The following is a 14,572-nucleotide window of genomic DNA, read 5'->3' as shown; positions in this document are numbered from 1 at the left end:
TAGCCACAGCCACGCGGCCAACTCTGCGCAAAGGTGCCCTCAAGGCGACGGGGATATCCAAAGGCGCCCTCCAGGCGCCTGAGAAATCACACCCTCGGGTATGGACATTTCACGGCTCCAAATCGGCGACCCGCAGATTTACCTACAAAATCCACGTAACACACACACCAGATAAACATCTGAATGCGGTGAAAACGGCTGAAGTGAAGCAAAGAAACCTTGCGCGACGCGCAAAGCACACGAGTCAAAATGGCCGACAGCCCGTTCTCGAGGCGTAACGTCACGACGATGATTTTCCTTGGAATCAACCTCCAAAAACATGACACGCAGGTTGATCTGTCACAGCGATAACAACTCTGTCGCAAGAATCCCTTTCCCGGGAAACCCGAAAGTTCGCTAGTGACTCCCGTTCGACAACGTTCGCTTCAGAACTCGGAGCAACTATGCTTCTTCTCCGACTCACTCGCTCCGCCTTCTTTTTCTTCTGTTCCTCTTCGTCGTCGTTCGGTTCCGGTTTCATTTAAAACATTAACGTTTTTACCTTTTGGAAAATAGTAATATCTATTTCCCTTAAACGAAAACAATAATAGTACATGTAATCAAAAATGTTTACAGTGGATGAAAACCACAACAACGGAAGTGACGAATCCGTAACAATATATATATATATATATATATATATATATATATATATATATATATATATATATATATATATATATATATATATATATATATGTATGTATATATATATATATATATATATATATATATATATATATATATATATATATAATATATATATATATATTATATATATATATATATATATATATATATATATATATATATATATATATATATATATTGTTACGGGACCGCGGCGAGGATGTTGTTTGCAGAGCGGATGGCCGCCGCGCCCGAACAGTTACCCCGACTAACCCGATTCCTGAATGTTGGCCGAATCGCGCCACAGATATTCAATGGGGAAAAGACAAAAGCGAAGGATGTGAAGAAGAAGAACACCAAAGCAAAAAGGTTGGAAATGCTACTAAATTTATTCCTACTATTTACACAATCAAAGAAACCAAGGAGAAGGAAGGATAATAAAATAAAAACAGAAGAAGAAGAAGCGGACACAGTGAAACTTAGCTTATCTATGGTAGTCTTACTTAGAACCCTGGACAGAACAAACGAAAGACAGACTCACACGAATTGGGAATTTGCAGGCAGGAAGGATCGGAAGGAGGAATGGCTTGGCGGGGGAGGAAGGTTCAGCGGGGATCGGTCGGGCCGGAAGCGGATAGCCGCCGTCAATACCCGAGCTGGGATCACCAAAACAGCCGCGGTTCCAATCTGCACGGCGAAGCCCCTCTGGTGCACCGTGCGCTCTCCAAAGCTGCTCCTTTGAACTCTCTTGCACTTGGCTCTGCACACTCGGCATTTGCCCTACTTGGCACTCCGCACTTCACCGCTCTGACTCGCTTGCACTTGATCGTCGCACGTATCTCTGCATGTATCTCTTTGGACGTATATCTTAGGACGTATCTCTCTCAGGACGTACCTCTCTTCCTCTCTTGCTTCGCCCTCATGCGCACTTCCTTCCTCTCTCTTAGTCCAACAACTTCAAGGCTTTCGCGCGCGCTCTTTATAGCACCTCAGGCGATCAAGCCGCTGGTGTCCAGAACACGCCCATCGGTGAGCTCGCCTCGGCCCTGATTGGTCGGCACGGCCCTCTGGCTCCGCCCTTGATGACGATGGGCGGGCACGCCCAGGAGTCGGCAGCTCCTCCCCCTTCTTCTCCGAGCCGACCTCGTGGCGAATGGAGTCGCGGAGGGAACAGTTGGCAATTTGTTGGAAGGGGAATGTGAAGGGAAAGGGGAGCTACTCTTATTTCACTTGGTGCAATGGAGTATTTCAATTAATGGAAGACACAGCCTTACACTAATACACATAATAAGGATATAACTACTGAACAGGATTATATGGTGTCCTTCGTGTATGTTTTATGGAATTAACTATGGGAACGCCCTTTGACCTTTATACAACAACAATTGCAAGAAGGAGGGTGACATTTTACAACAATTCATTACACAACAAAAAAAAAAAAAATTCTCATATCCACAACAATATATATATATGTATATATATATATATATATATATATATATATATATATATATATATATATATATATATATATATATATATATATACAATATATATATATATATATATATATATATATATATATATATATATATATATATATATATGTATGTGTTTTGATATATATTGTTGCGGATCGCGGACAGATGTTATATTGACCGAGCGGTGGTGTATTACCGCGTCCGAACAGTTACTCCCCGATTAGAACCCGATCCGCCCGATTCCACTCGAACGTTGGCCGAATCGCGCTACGCTAAATCAATGAAGGAAAGGACACAACGGCTGGGATAAATGAAACGACACAAGGGGGTACAGTTCTCAAGACCTCTGGAGGAGGATATAATTGGTGATGCAGAAAAGGGGTAGATTACAAGGTAAGAGGTAAAGCACAGAAAAGATGGGCACTTAGACACAGTCTTATCTTATCCCCGACAGACCACAGACAAACGGAACAAGACTGACTTACACAGGGATTGATGGCAGGGAAGGACAGGCAGTCGATAGCACAAGGTGCACCTTGGCTCAGGGGCAGAATCAACACGGTCCGGTCCAGAGATGCGGGGAGGTATTGCAGCGCTCGGAGGTGGCGTCCTTCTCTCTCCAAGCTGAGGGCGCATCTGACGTCACCTCCCTCTTCCTGCGCATGCTCAGCGGGGAGTGACACGCCCTCGGCTCGTTGGCTCCGCCCCAGATGGAATCGGTCCGCCGCTTCTATTGGGTGCGGGGGGTTACCGGGCTCCGCCCTTGACGAGGAGCTGACAGCGAGCCCCTACGTGGTAACCCCGTCGGAGCACATGTTCGATGGCGGCTAACCAAGCCGGAGTGAGGACGCGCACTCCCCGCGCCGCCGCCGTTGTTGTTGCTGTTGTTGTTGTACCATGAGGAAGAGCTGCGGGGAGGTATTGGGAGGTCCTAAACTTTCTAACGGTGCCATACAATCACATTCTGGTGCAACGAAGAGTCAGAATTAATGGAAACGAGTCCTTAACTGACATAGACTAAGAATAACTAGCAAGATGTCCTATAGTTGTCTACGTGAGATGCAGTGGACCTGGATGCGACATTTAATGGGGGAAATAGGGGAAGGTCAGGTCTACAGAGTGTTGTTTACAGAAAATGGGACTAGGGAATGGGGGATTGGGGATAGTTGGGAAGTATTGGGGAAATAGGGGAATATTTACAAGCGGATATGGATGGAGGCCAATCTCATATCCGCAACATTGCAGCCTTCTCTACCTCGGGGCGTCCCGACCCGATAAATTTTTACTTACTTTAGTGTGGCACTCAGATGTAGTTCCCTCTACTATTAACTCAACCCTGAGTGCGACAGTTTTACAGATGTTCACAAATGAGTAAATATGTCCCCCTGCGACGTTGCACCCTTCTCCTCACAGAAACACCCCCACAGGATAACCGCATCGCGGAAAGAATCCTCAAACTAAACATACAGCCGGTAGGGAGCATTATTTACACAAGACTGATATTTACACTACGATCCAGGACCTGTTCTTTGAGGAACACATGCAGATGTTATGCATAGAGAGAGAGCACGCATGCCAGCATCGATACACCAACCCACGAGTGCCCTGTGGCCCTACGGCCTTTAATAATGTGCAGAGCACCCCGTCCAAGCACCAAAAGCACCACCCCATACATACAGTCAGCACCATCCGGTGCACCAATAAAGTGTTCATAGTCACCGGTGGTGTCGCAGCCGGCCGATGTTCTGCCGCTGGTCTTGCCTTGGAGCCCACTTGGCCTTCTGGCTTCTTTAGGAATAAAGAAAGGCGCCAACCGTGTCCATTTCTAAATTGTGGCCGTCAGGGGGGCCAACTATAAGTGGTTCACCTGTATGGCATAGGTGCCACGTTGACCCAGAGGTCCATCAACGGGTGGTGCTTGCCCGCAAAAGAACTGCGGTCCATTGTGGGCGGCCACCAAAATTGCGGTCCATATGGTGTATCGATCCAGGCAGCAAGCAGCGAAAGTGCAGGCCCACAACTGCAGAGCCAGCACCTCTCTCTCCTCTCTCTCTGCCCCAAAGCCAGATCCTCGGAGGTGGGAGACAAAAAGAAGCAAGTGAGTAAGGTGGTAAGGGCGCAAAAGTGCACGCAATACAAGGTAATGCACACTGGGGGCACATGGGAACCAGGTGAGACAGGTACGTTCCTACCGTACGCCCCCCCCCCCCACCATGTAACCTACATTGCCCCTCCCTTACCCCTTACTGTATCCACAAAACACAACACTACCCATAAACATCTACTTTACACATCAACAAACGTCCCTACTGTCTTCCCCGTTCCTCCCATAAACCAAATTCGTCTTCTCTCCCTCCTAACCAATCAAATTTGCCATTTCCAACTCATCAAAATTTGCCATCTCCAACTCAACATCAAAATATGCCATCACCAATTCATCATCAGTCCCTCCTAAGGAGGGAGAGATGGAATCACCCCAATGTCTCATCCACGTCGTGATGCGTCTCACAAATCCACACAGCAATTCTCCCTTTCTGCTACACAGAACAAAGGAACACAGGTGTGGAGTCATCATCATCACCTCAGGTAAGTGGCTGCGTATGGTGCGACAGGTTCATCAATCCTAACTATTTCCTAAATGACTTTAACAACTTTACATTACCCGGGGTCTTTCCCTGCCAATCCTTTGGCCAACTTACACTATGGGTTCTAAAAACCAATTCCCATTGACCAAACTGTGGTGCTTCTCAATTTGGGGTCTCACTCCCCCGATTCATCTCCCGGTGCCCTCGCACAATTTCTGGGCTGTGACGTGTAGCTCTCCCAGCAGGTCTACCCACCTGCACACCTCCACCACTGTAGTTGCCACCCGAGCTTACCTGCTCCTCACCCTAACCTAACTAACTGGGGAAGGCCCTCTCGCACTCTCACCCCCTCAGTGCCCTCTCTGGCACGGGCTGCCCAATCCACACCCGGGATCCTCAGGCACCCACTGACACTAACGGCTCCCAGAGCCCACCTGCGGCCTCACCTGGCCGACATCCTCACAGTGGTGGAGTGCCCAAACCAACTACACACACTAACAGGCTACACGCCCAGCCATTTCCACAACACTAATGCACCCATCCACAATACCATTCTGCAACCGCACCACAAATGCCAATATCCAACCACAATTTACCTATACCCTCTACCTAACACTTACACTACCCGCCCCGGGTACTCGTGAAAGGGGTCCACTCTTCCCCCATCCACACCTTCGCACCATGCACACCACTCCGTACCACTTACTCCAACTCTCTCCACACCACTCATTCCAATACTCCATGTATTCCACACACCTGTACTTGCACACCTGTGCTCTCACACCTGGTGCCACCTGCACCCTCCTCTCCCCGAGCGCATTTGCGCTGATCCGCAACTCACTACTCATACACTGCTCCACACACCTGTCCAGTTGCACACCTGTGCAATCACACCTGTTCAATTCTCACACAGCATCATCTCATCTAACTACTCCCCTCTGAAACTTGCGCTTCCCAGTCGTCCCTTTAAACTATTGCGCTCCCTCGTCATTATCATCCACTCTAATCTACCTGCGTCCCCACTACAGGTATCAGTCACTATCTAACCTTAACGTTACCTAATGTCAACTTCGCTAGATCCCTACACACAATATAACCTAACCCACCCGGGCTAGTTTCCACTGCCATACACCCCATAAACTATAGTGCATTTGCCCCACATTTGTGAGGGATGACAGAGTTGCCATCCCACCACATCGGGCATCTCCCACTACCAATTTTGCACATCAAATTTCAACAAATCAAAAATTGGCCAATCACTACCCACACCCACTTTCTGCTTTGCCAATCATCAAATTTTGTTTTTTTTCTAATTTTGGGTCCAAAACACTAACCTCATCACCCGTCTACTTATTACATCCTCTCGGTGCGCCAATTCCCTTCTAAAGCTCGGCTTCGTACAGCCGAGCAATGAATACGGGTTGTTTTGTGCCAGCGGCTGGATACGTCCCGCATTCGTGGCAGGGACGGGGGCTTACCCGGGCCGAGATCCCACGCACCACCTCGGCGTGGAGCCATCCAATGTCCCGATCTCGACCTGCCGGCACGTCTCAATAGAAAGTGGTCGCCATGACGACCCTTCCTATCGGGCTGCCCGCTCCGCCTAGTGGAGCCCGGACGCGGCCGTTCCAAGCGAGGCACAGCGTGGATCGCGTACGGTGGTTCTTTCGAAACCGCCGTGGTTCGGATCCCCGCTGGTCCTCGCGGCACGCGAAGCTGCCCGACGCGCACCGAGGGCCCGATTCGGCTATAAGTCGCTCTAACCGCTAACCCGGTTACCGTCGATGCTTCACCTGCATGCTTACATGCATACGCTACCCCTTTCTTGCTCATACATCCAGCCGTTTCCATGCTCCTCGTCGTACCTTCTCTAACACACCCAGGTACACTCATTCCACTCCCAGCCTTGGTCACACACCTGACCACCGAACACTTTGGCACACATTCGTTGGTCGCACACCTCACCAACACACCTCTTCGCGCCCCCTCCTCGGTCACCTCCTCTGTGACAATCACAGGTGTGCCCTTACTCACACACCCAACCACGTGCCTCACGACCAATTCAAGCGTGCATTCCCACACACACTCTACCATTCCAGGTGTGCATCCTTCCATTCCAGGTGTACATCCTTTCTCACCTGTCACAACCAACTCACGCTCCGTGTCACTCTTACTACTCTCACCTCCACTCTTGACAGCGCACTCACCCTTACTCTCGACAGCGCACTCTTTCCTCATGCACCCGTCCGTTACACACCTCTCTCGCGCACACTCTTGCGCACACTCTCCCGTCACACCCTCTGTAACACTCACCACAGGCGTGCATTCTCCCTTTACACCCTCCGTAACACTCCTCACTACGCGCTTCCATGTGCTCCCTCGCACACGCGCTACGACCGACTCACTCTCGACAGCACCCTCACTCCTTGGCATGCACTTTTTCCTCACACACCCCAGAGTCGGACTTTCTCGCACACCTCCTTTTTCGCACACCAGACCTGTCGCACACTTCACCAACGGCCTCTCACGAACACCCGGGTCCATCTCGACCCCCAAGCTCATTAAATCACCTGGCGCATCATACGCATGACCATATTGGTCACCACTTACACCGGGTCCTCTTCCTCTTCGCTTCTCCTCCATCACCTGCGAATCCCTCATCCGGTTAATGAGTACATCATCACGATCCGAACACAGACTTTGGACCAATTCTTTTATCTCCTCTTTTATCTCTTTCTTATCCCCTCTCCGTCGCTTCTTAATTTCGCTCACCCCTTCTTCCACTTCTTCTAATTTCTGCTTCACCTCTTTTATTTCCCGGTGCGTCTCCTCAAGCTCGTCCTCTAAGGCCACCTTGACCGTTTCTATGTGCGTCCTCACCTGCCGGTCCTTCGTCTCCATTACCTCTATCACCTCGTCCAACCTCGTTGTCAGTCCCTCACGTACCATCTGACATTCCCTCTTCGTCGCTATCAAGTCGTCTTTTAGTTCTTTCTGTGTCGCTTTTAACCCTCCTAGTACCGCAGTGTTCCTTTGTACCTGCTCCACTAACTCAGTCTGTCCCACCGTCAGCTGTTCCACCTCCTGCGTCAGGTCCTCTATGCCCCCTTGTAACTTTACAGTCCCCTTTCTCACCTCCTTCTCCATGCGCTCCTTACAGTGCCTCACCTCCTCGCGCACTCCTCCGACCTCCTCACTCACACCTCTTCTGATCTCTTCTCCCATCACTTGCATCTCCTGCCCAGATGCCACCCTCATCTGCTCCATTTCCTCCCTGTGAGCATCCAATTTAGTTTCTACCCCCATTCTGACCCCCTCTATCTGCTGCCCCATTTTTTTAACTTCCCTTTCCGCTTGGTCCCTCATGTCCCTCAATTTGCCTTCCATACTGTTTTCTAACCCCTCTAACCCATTTTTCACTCCCTCTATCTGATTCTCCTGGGCAGCCATTCTATTTTCCACCCCCATTAACCCATGTTTCACCCCTTCTATCCCATTGTCTAACCCCTCTAATTTCTTGTCTAATCCCTCACCGGTACCCCTCGCTTCGTCCCTCATTACCCCCATTTGGCCCTCCAATCGCTCACCCTGAGCATCCATCCGGTTCCCCATTACCCCCAATTGCTCACTCTGCAGTTTGAGGGACGCCTGCATTTGCACCATAAATTGCTCCATGAGGGCCTGCATTTGGGCCGTCCCTCCCACTTGTGCAGCGGGTGCGGCCGCCGTAACCATGTGCGAGGCGCCATTTTGCGAACCTGCCGCCCTCACTGCTTCGCTCTCCTTTTGTCCCTCAATTTGGTCCTGGATCGACCCTGCCTCACTCTCCTCTACCGGAACCCAGCCGTCTTGATCCGCCATAGCGCGACTTTCAAAATTCGGGTTTTTATTTTAAAACAAAACAAATTTCGGTCACTTGTAATTTTGAGCGCGTTAAGCGCGCTTCGGGTCCGATCTCACTCCTCGACACCAATTGTTGCGGATCGCGGACAGATGTTATATTGACCGAGCGGTGGTGTATTACCGCGTCCGAACAGTTACTCCCCGATTAGAACCCGATCCCACCCGATTCCACTCGAACGTTGGCCGAATCGCACTGCGCTAAATCAATGAAGGAAAGGACACAACGGCTGGGATAAATGAAACGACACAAGGGGATACAGTTCTCAAGACCTCCGGAGGAGGATATAATTGGTGATGCAGAAAAGGGGTAGATTACAAGGTAAGAGGTAAAGCACAGAAAAGATGGGCACTTAGACACAGTCTTATCTTATCCCCGACAGACCACAGACAAACGGAACAAGACTGACTTACACAGGGATTGATGGCAGGGAAGGACAGGCAGTCGATAGCACAAGGTGCACCTTGGCTCAGGGGCAGAATCAACACGGTCCGGTCCAGAGATGCGGGGAGGTATTGCAGCGCTCGGAGGTGGCGTCCTTCTCTCTCCAAGCTGAGGGCGCATCTGACGTCACCTCCCTCTTCCTGCGCATGCTCAGCGGGGAGTGACATGCCCTCGGCTCGTTGGCTCCGCCCCAGATGGAATCGGTCCGCCGCTTCTATTGGGTGCGGGGGGTTACCGGGCTCCGCCCTTGACGAGGAGCTGACAGCGAGCCCCTACGTGGTAACCCCGTCGGAGCACATGTTCGATGGCGGCTAACCAAGCCGGAGTGAGGACGCGCACTCCCCGCGCCGCCGCCGTTGTTGTTGCTGTTGTTGTTGTACCATGAGGAAGAGCTGCGGGGAGGTATTGGGAGGTCCTAAACTTTCTAACGGTGCCATACAATCACATTCTGGTGCAACAAAGAGTCAGAATTAATGGAAACGAGTCCTTAACTGACATAGACTAAGAATAACTAGCAAGATGTCCTATAGTTGTCTACGTGAGATGCGGTGGACCTGGATGCGACATTTAATGGGGGAAATAGGGGAAGGTCGGGTCTCCAGAGTGTTGTTTACAGAAAATGGGACTAGGGAATGGGGGATTGGGGATAGTTGGGAAGTATTGGGGAAATAGGGGAATATTTACAAGCGGATATGGATGGAGGCCAATCTCATAGACGCAACAATATATAAACAGACTTGGCATTTAATATGGAATATTTTTTTTGTGGGGTTGAACTTACTCTTCCAAGATGACTTAGAACCAAAAGTTCATTGGAATTATGTTGAAATTATTCTAGATTTTGTTAATGTGACCTTTAAAAGAAACAAAAACCACATTTGACATTTCAAAGCAAATAAATTCATCCTTGAAAGTGATGTAAACTGATATCGAACTCAATTCACAGACAGTACTGTGTTAAACTTCTGTACGTTTTCCAGAAGTATCTCTTTATTTTGCACATTAGCCAAATTTTTTTTCAACAAAAACAAAAGCTAAATTATGACTGGGATTACCGACAGTAAAATTACAGTTCAGTATTTCGTGTAACCCCCACGAGCATTCAGGAGAGCACGTACACGTACACGTATATATATATATATATATATATATATATATATATATATATATATATATATATATATATATATATATTTATTTATATATATATATATATAGTTGTGCATATGAGAATGTTGTTTTTTTATTGTTGTGTAATGAATTGATGTAAAATGGCACCCTCCTTCCTGCATTTGTTGTTGTATAAAGGTCAAAGGGCGTTCCCGTAGTTAATTCCATAAAACATACACGAAGGACACCATATATCCCTGTTCAGTAGTTATATCCTTATTATGTGTATTAGTGTAAGGCTGTGTCTTCCATTAATTTAAATACTCCATTGCACCAAGTGAAATAAGAGTAGATCCCCTTTCATTCACATTCCCCTTCCAACAATTGCCAACTGTTCCCTCCGCGACTCCATTCGCCACGAGGTCGGCTCGGAGAAGAAGGGGGAGGAGCTGCCGAATCCTGGGCGTGCCCGCCCATCGTCATCAAGGGCGGTGCCAGAGGGCCGTGCCGACCAATCAGGGCCGAGGCGAGCTCACCGATGGGCGTGTTCTGGACACCAGCGGCTTGATCGCCTGAGGCGCTATAAAGAGCGCGCGAAAGCCTTGAAGTGGTTGGACTAAGAGAGAGAACAGACAAGCCAAAAGAGAGTCCTGGAGTTTGTGAGAGAGGGAGAGAGAACCCGTCACGCCAGACCCCCCACCAGCAGCGTTGGCTCCACCAAGCAGCTCCGACCCGTTACCCCGCGCACACGACAGGATCGGTGGCATCGGCGGCCGTCGAGGTCCAGCCCGACGTCCCGTGCGGGATCAAGCCCCAGCCAGCTCCGTGCCTTCCTCCCCCTCCAGCCACCCACCTCCTTCCAGCCAATCCACTCTGCAATTCCCCGTGTGAGTCCGTCTTTGTTTGTTCTGTCCAGGGTATTAATTAAGCCTGTTTAGATAAGCTAGCGATTTTCACTGTGTCTCTGAATTCTTCTGTAAATTATTTTGTTATCCTTCCTTCTCCTTGGTTACTTTTGGGTGTAAATAGAAATAAATTATATTGGTATTTCTTACCCTTTGTCTTTCTTTTCTCTTTACATCCTTCGTTTTAGTCTTTTCCCAATTGAATATCTGTGGCGCGATTCGGCCAACGTTCAGGAATCGGGTTAGTCGGGGTAACTGTTCGGGCGCGGCGGCCATCCGCTCGGCAAACAACATCCTCGCCGCGGTCCCATAACAATTGGTGTCGGGAGCGAGATTGGACCGAAGCGCGCTTAACGCGCTCAAAATAGCGAGCGGCCGAAATTTGTTTTGTTTTAGAAAAACCCGAACTTTGAAATCGCGCCATGGCTAGTCAAGGCGATCGGATGCCGGTGGGGGAACTAGAAGAGGGGGTTAGGGGTAATCCAGGATCAGAGGGAAGAAATGGAGGAGAGCAATAAGGAGGTGGTTGAGGAGGTGTCAGGCGCGCAAAATGCGCCCTCACGCACGTGGGTGTAGCGGCACCAAATTTAGCCGCGCCCGTGGTTGCAGAGGCACAAAATAGCGGCGCTGCGGCAGCCGAGTCACGGCACTGGGGAAATTGGACCTCTTTATGGCGCAAATCAGGGCATGCTTCGTGCGTGCAAAGTAAGGAAATCGATGAAAAGATGGATAAATCAAGGGCGGAAAGCAGAGAAATGGGACAAATGATGGAAAGGAATAGTGAGCAATTAAGAGACGGGTTAAACAATATGGGAAATAAATTTGAGGGGTTAGACAATAAATTTGAGGGGTTAGACAATGGGATAAAAGAGGTGAAGAATGGGTTAACGGGGCTAGAAGATAAGATGGAAGGCAAATTGCGGGAGATAGGGGAGCAATCCGCCCGGGAAATCAAACAAATGGGGAACCAGATAGAGGAGGTGAAAATCGGGTTAGAAGGTAAATTGGATGCTCAGAGGGATGAATTGGGACAGATGAGGGCGGCATCTACTAAAGAGATGAGGAGATGAGGAGGAGATACGACGAGGTGTAAGCGAGGAGGTTCTCGGGGTACTGCTAGGAGGTAAAGCGAGGTGAGAAGCGTATGAAGAAAGAGGTGAGAATAATACGGCTAGGTTACAGGGGGAATAGAGGGTCTGACGAGGGGAGTAGAACAGCTGACAGTGGGACAAAAGGAACTCGTGGACCAAGTGGAAAAGAACACTGCAATAATCGGGGGGGGGGGTAAAAGCGACACAAAAAGACATCAAGAACGAATTAATAGCGACACAGAAGGAATGTCAGATGGTACATGAGGGGTTGACGAAGAGGTTGGAAGAGGTGACAGAAGTGATGGAGACGAAGGACAGAGAGGTGAGGACGCACATAGAAACGGTTGAAGTGGAGTTGGAGGAAGAGATAGAGGGGGTGCACCGGGAGAATGAAGAGGTAAAGGAAAAATTAGAGGAGGTGGAAGAAGGGGTGATTGAAATTAAGAAGAGACGAAGGGAAGCTGAGAAAGAGATAAAGGAGAAGTAATGGAATTGGTACAAGGTTGGTGCTCAAATCGTGATCGTGTGCTCGCTAACCAAATAAAGAGTTTGCAGGTGGCGAAGGAGGTGCGGAGACGAGGTGCCAAGGTGAGTGGCGATATACGTGTAAATGTATATGGTGTGAGGGAAGCTTCAGTCGGCTTGGGGGTTGATTTGGACCCGGGTGTTCGTGAGAGGCCGCTGGTGAAGTGTGTGACAGGTACGGTGTGCGAAAGAGGAGGTGTGCGAGAATGTCCGACTATGGGGTGTGTGAGGAAAAAGTGCGCGCCAAGGAGTGAGTGTGCTGTCAAGAGTGAGTTGGTCGTAGCGCATGTGCGAGGGGGCACATGGAAGCGCGTCGTGAGGAGTGTTACAGAGGATGTAACGAGAGAATGCACACCTGTGGGGAGTGTTGCGGAGGGTGTAACGGGAGAGTGTGCGCAAGAGGATGGCGCGAGAAAAGGTGTGTAACGGACGGGTGCATGAGGAAAGAGTGCGCTGTCAAAAGTAAGGGTGAGTGCGCGACCGAGTGTGGAGGTGAGAGTAGTGAGAGTGACACGGAGCGTGAGTTGGTTGTGGCAGGTGAGAGAGGATGTACACCTGGAATGGAAGGATGCACACCTGGAATGGTAGAGCGCGCATGGGAATGCACGCTGGAGTTGGTAGTGAGGCACGTGGTTGGGTGTGCAAGTGTGAGAGCACACCTGTGTTGTCACAGAGGAGGTGACCGAGGAGGGGGCGCGAAGAGATGTGTTGGTGAGGTGTGCGAACGATGAGTGTGTGCAAAGGTGTGCGGTGTCAGGTGTGTGGACCAAGTCTGTAAGTGGAATGAGTGTCCTGGGTGTGTCAGGGAGGTGCAATGACAAAGAGCATGGAGACGGCTGATGTATGAGCAAAGAACGGGCTGCGGGGTGTAAGCATGCGAATGGAACATCGACGCTAACCGGGTAGCGGTTAGAACGACGTTTAGCCGAATCGGGCCCTCGGTGTGTGCCGGGCTTCGCGTGCCGCGAGGACCAGCGGGGATCCGAACCATGGCGGTTTTGAAAGAACCGCCGTACGCGATCCACGCTGGGCTCGCTCGGAAAGGTCGCGTCCGAGCTCCGCCAGGCGGAGCGGGCGGTCCGGTTGGAAGGGCTGACACAGCGACCCCTTGTGGTTGCCCGCGCTCCGGCCGGCTGAGATTTGGGGCATCGGACGGTCCCGTGCCCCGATGGTGCGTGGAATCTCGGGCCGAGTAGACCGCCTTCCCTGCATCGAATGCCGGACGGACCCATCCGCTGGCAACGAACCACCCGCATCCATTGCTCGGCTTTACGAAGCAGAGATTTGGAAACTAATTGGCGCACCGAGAGGATCTAGTGAGTAGACGGGTGATGATGATAGTGGTTTGACCCGAAATTGCAAAGCAAATTTGGTGATTGGTAGCTGATTGGTAGAGTGATTGGCAAATTTTTTAATTGGCTGGAATTTGGTGTGCAAAATTGGTAGTGAGAGATACCCGATGTGGTGGGATGGCAACTCTGCCCTCTCTCACATACGGGAGGCAAAGGAGCACTAGTCTTATGGGGTTTGGCAGTGAAAACTAGCCCGGGAGGGTGAGGATATAGTGTGTAGGGACCTAGAGAAGATGACCTTAGGTAACGTTAAGATTAGGTAGTGACAATGATACCTGTAGTGGGGACGCAGGTAGATTAGTTTGGATGATAATGACGTGTATGTGCTTAGTTTAAAGGGAAGACGGGGAGCACTAAGTTAGCAGAGCAACAGGTAGTTCAGATGATGCCGTGTGAGTGTTGGAGGTGTATTCAGAAGTGTATTGTGAAAAGTGTGTGAGGAACAGAGGTGATTGCACAGGTGTGCAACTGAACAGGTGTATGGAGCAGTGTGTGAGTGAGTGATAGTG

General features: G+C 49.8%; 1 long non-coding RNA gene across 1 annotated transcript in view; it reads left to right on the top strand.

Moving 5' to 3' along the window:
- LOC144892063 (uncharacterized) overlaps window positions 1-14,572 on the top strand; it is a 442,917-nt gene that overhangs the window by 241,141 nt on the left and 187,204 nt on the right. The gene's annotated exons all lie outside the window — the stretch shown is intronic.

This window comes from Myxine glutinosa, chromosome 5, assembly GCF_964187855.1.
Source record: "Myxine glutinosa chromosome 5, kmMyxGlut1.1, whole genome shotgun sequence".
Taxonomy (NCBI): domain Eukaryota; kingdom Metazoa; phylum Chordata; class Myxini; order Myxiniformes; family Myxinidae; genus Myxine; species Myxine glutinosa.
This window is presented reverse-complemented; position numbering and strand designations above follow the sequence as displayed.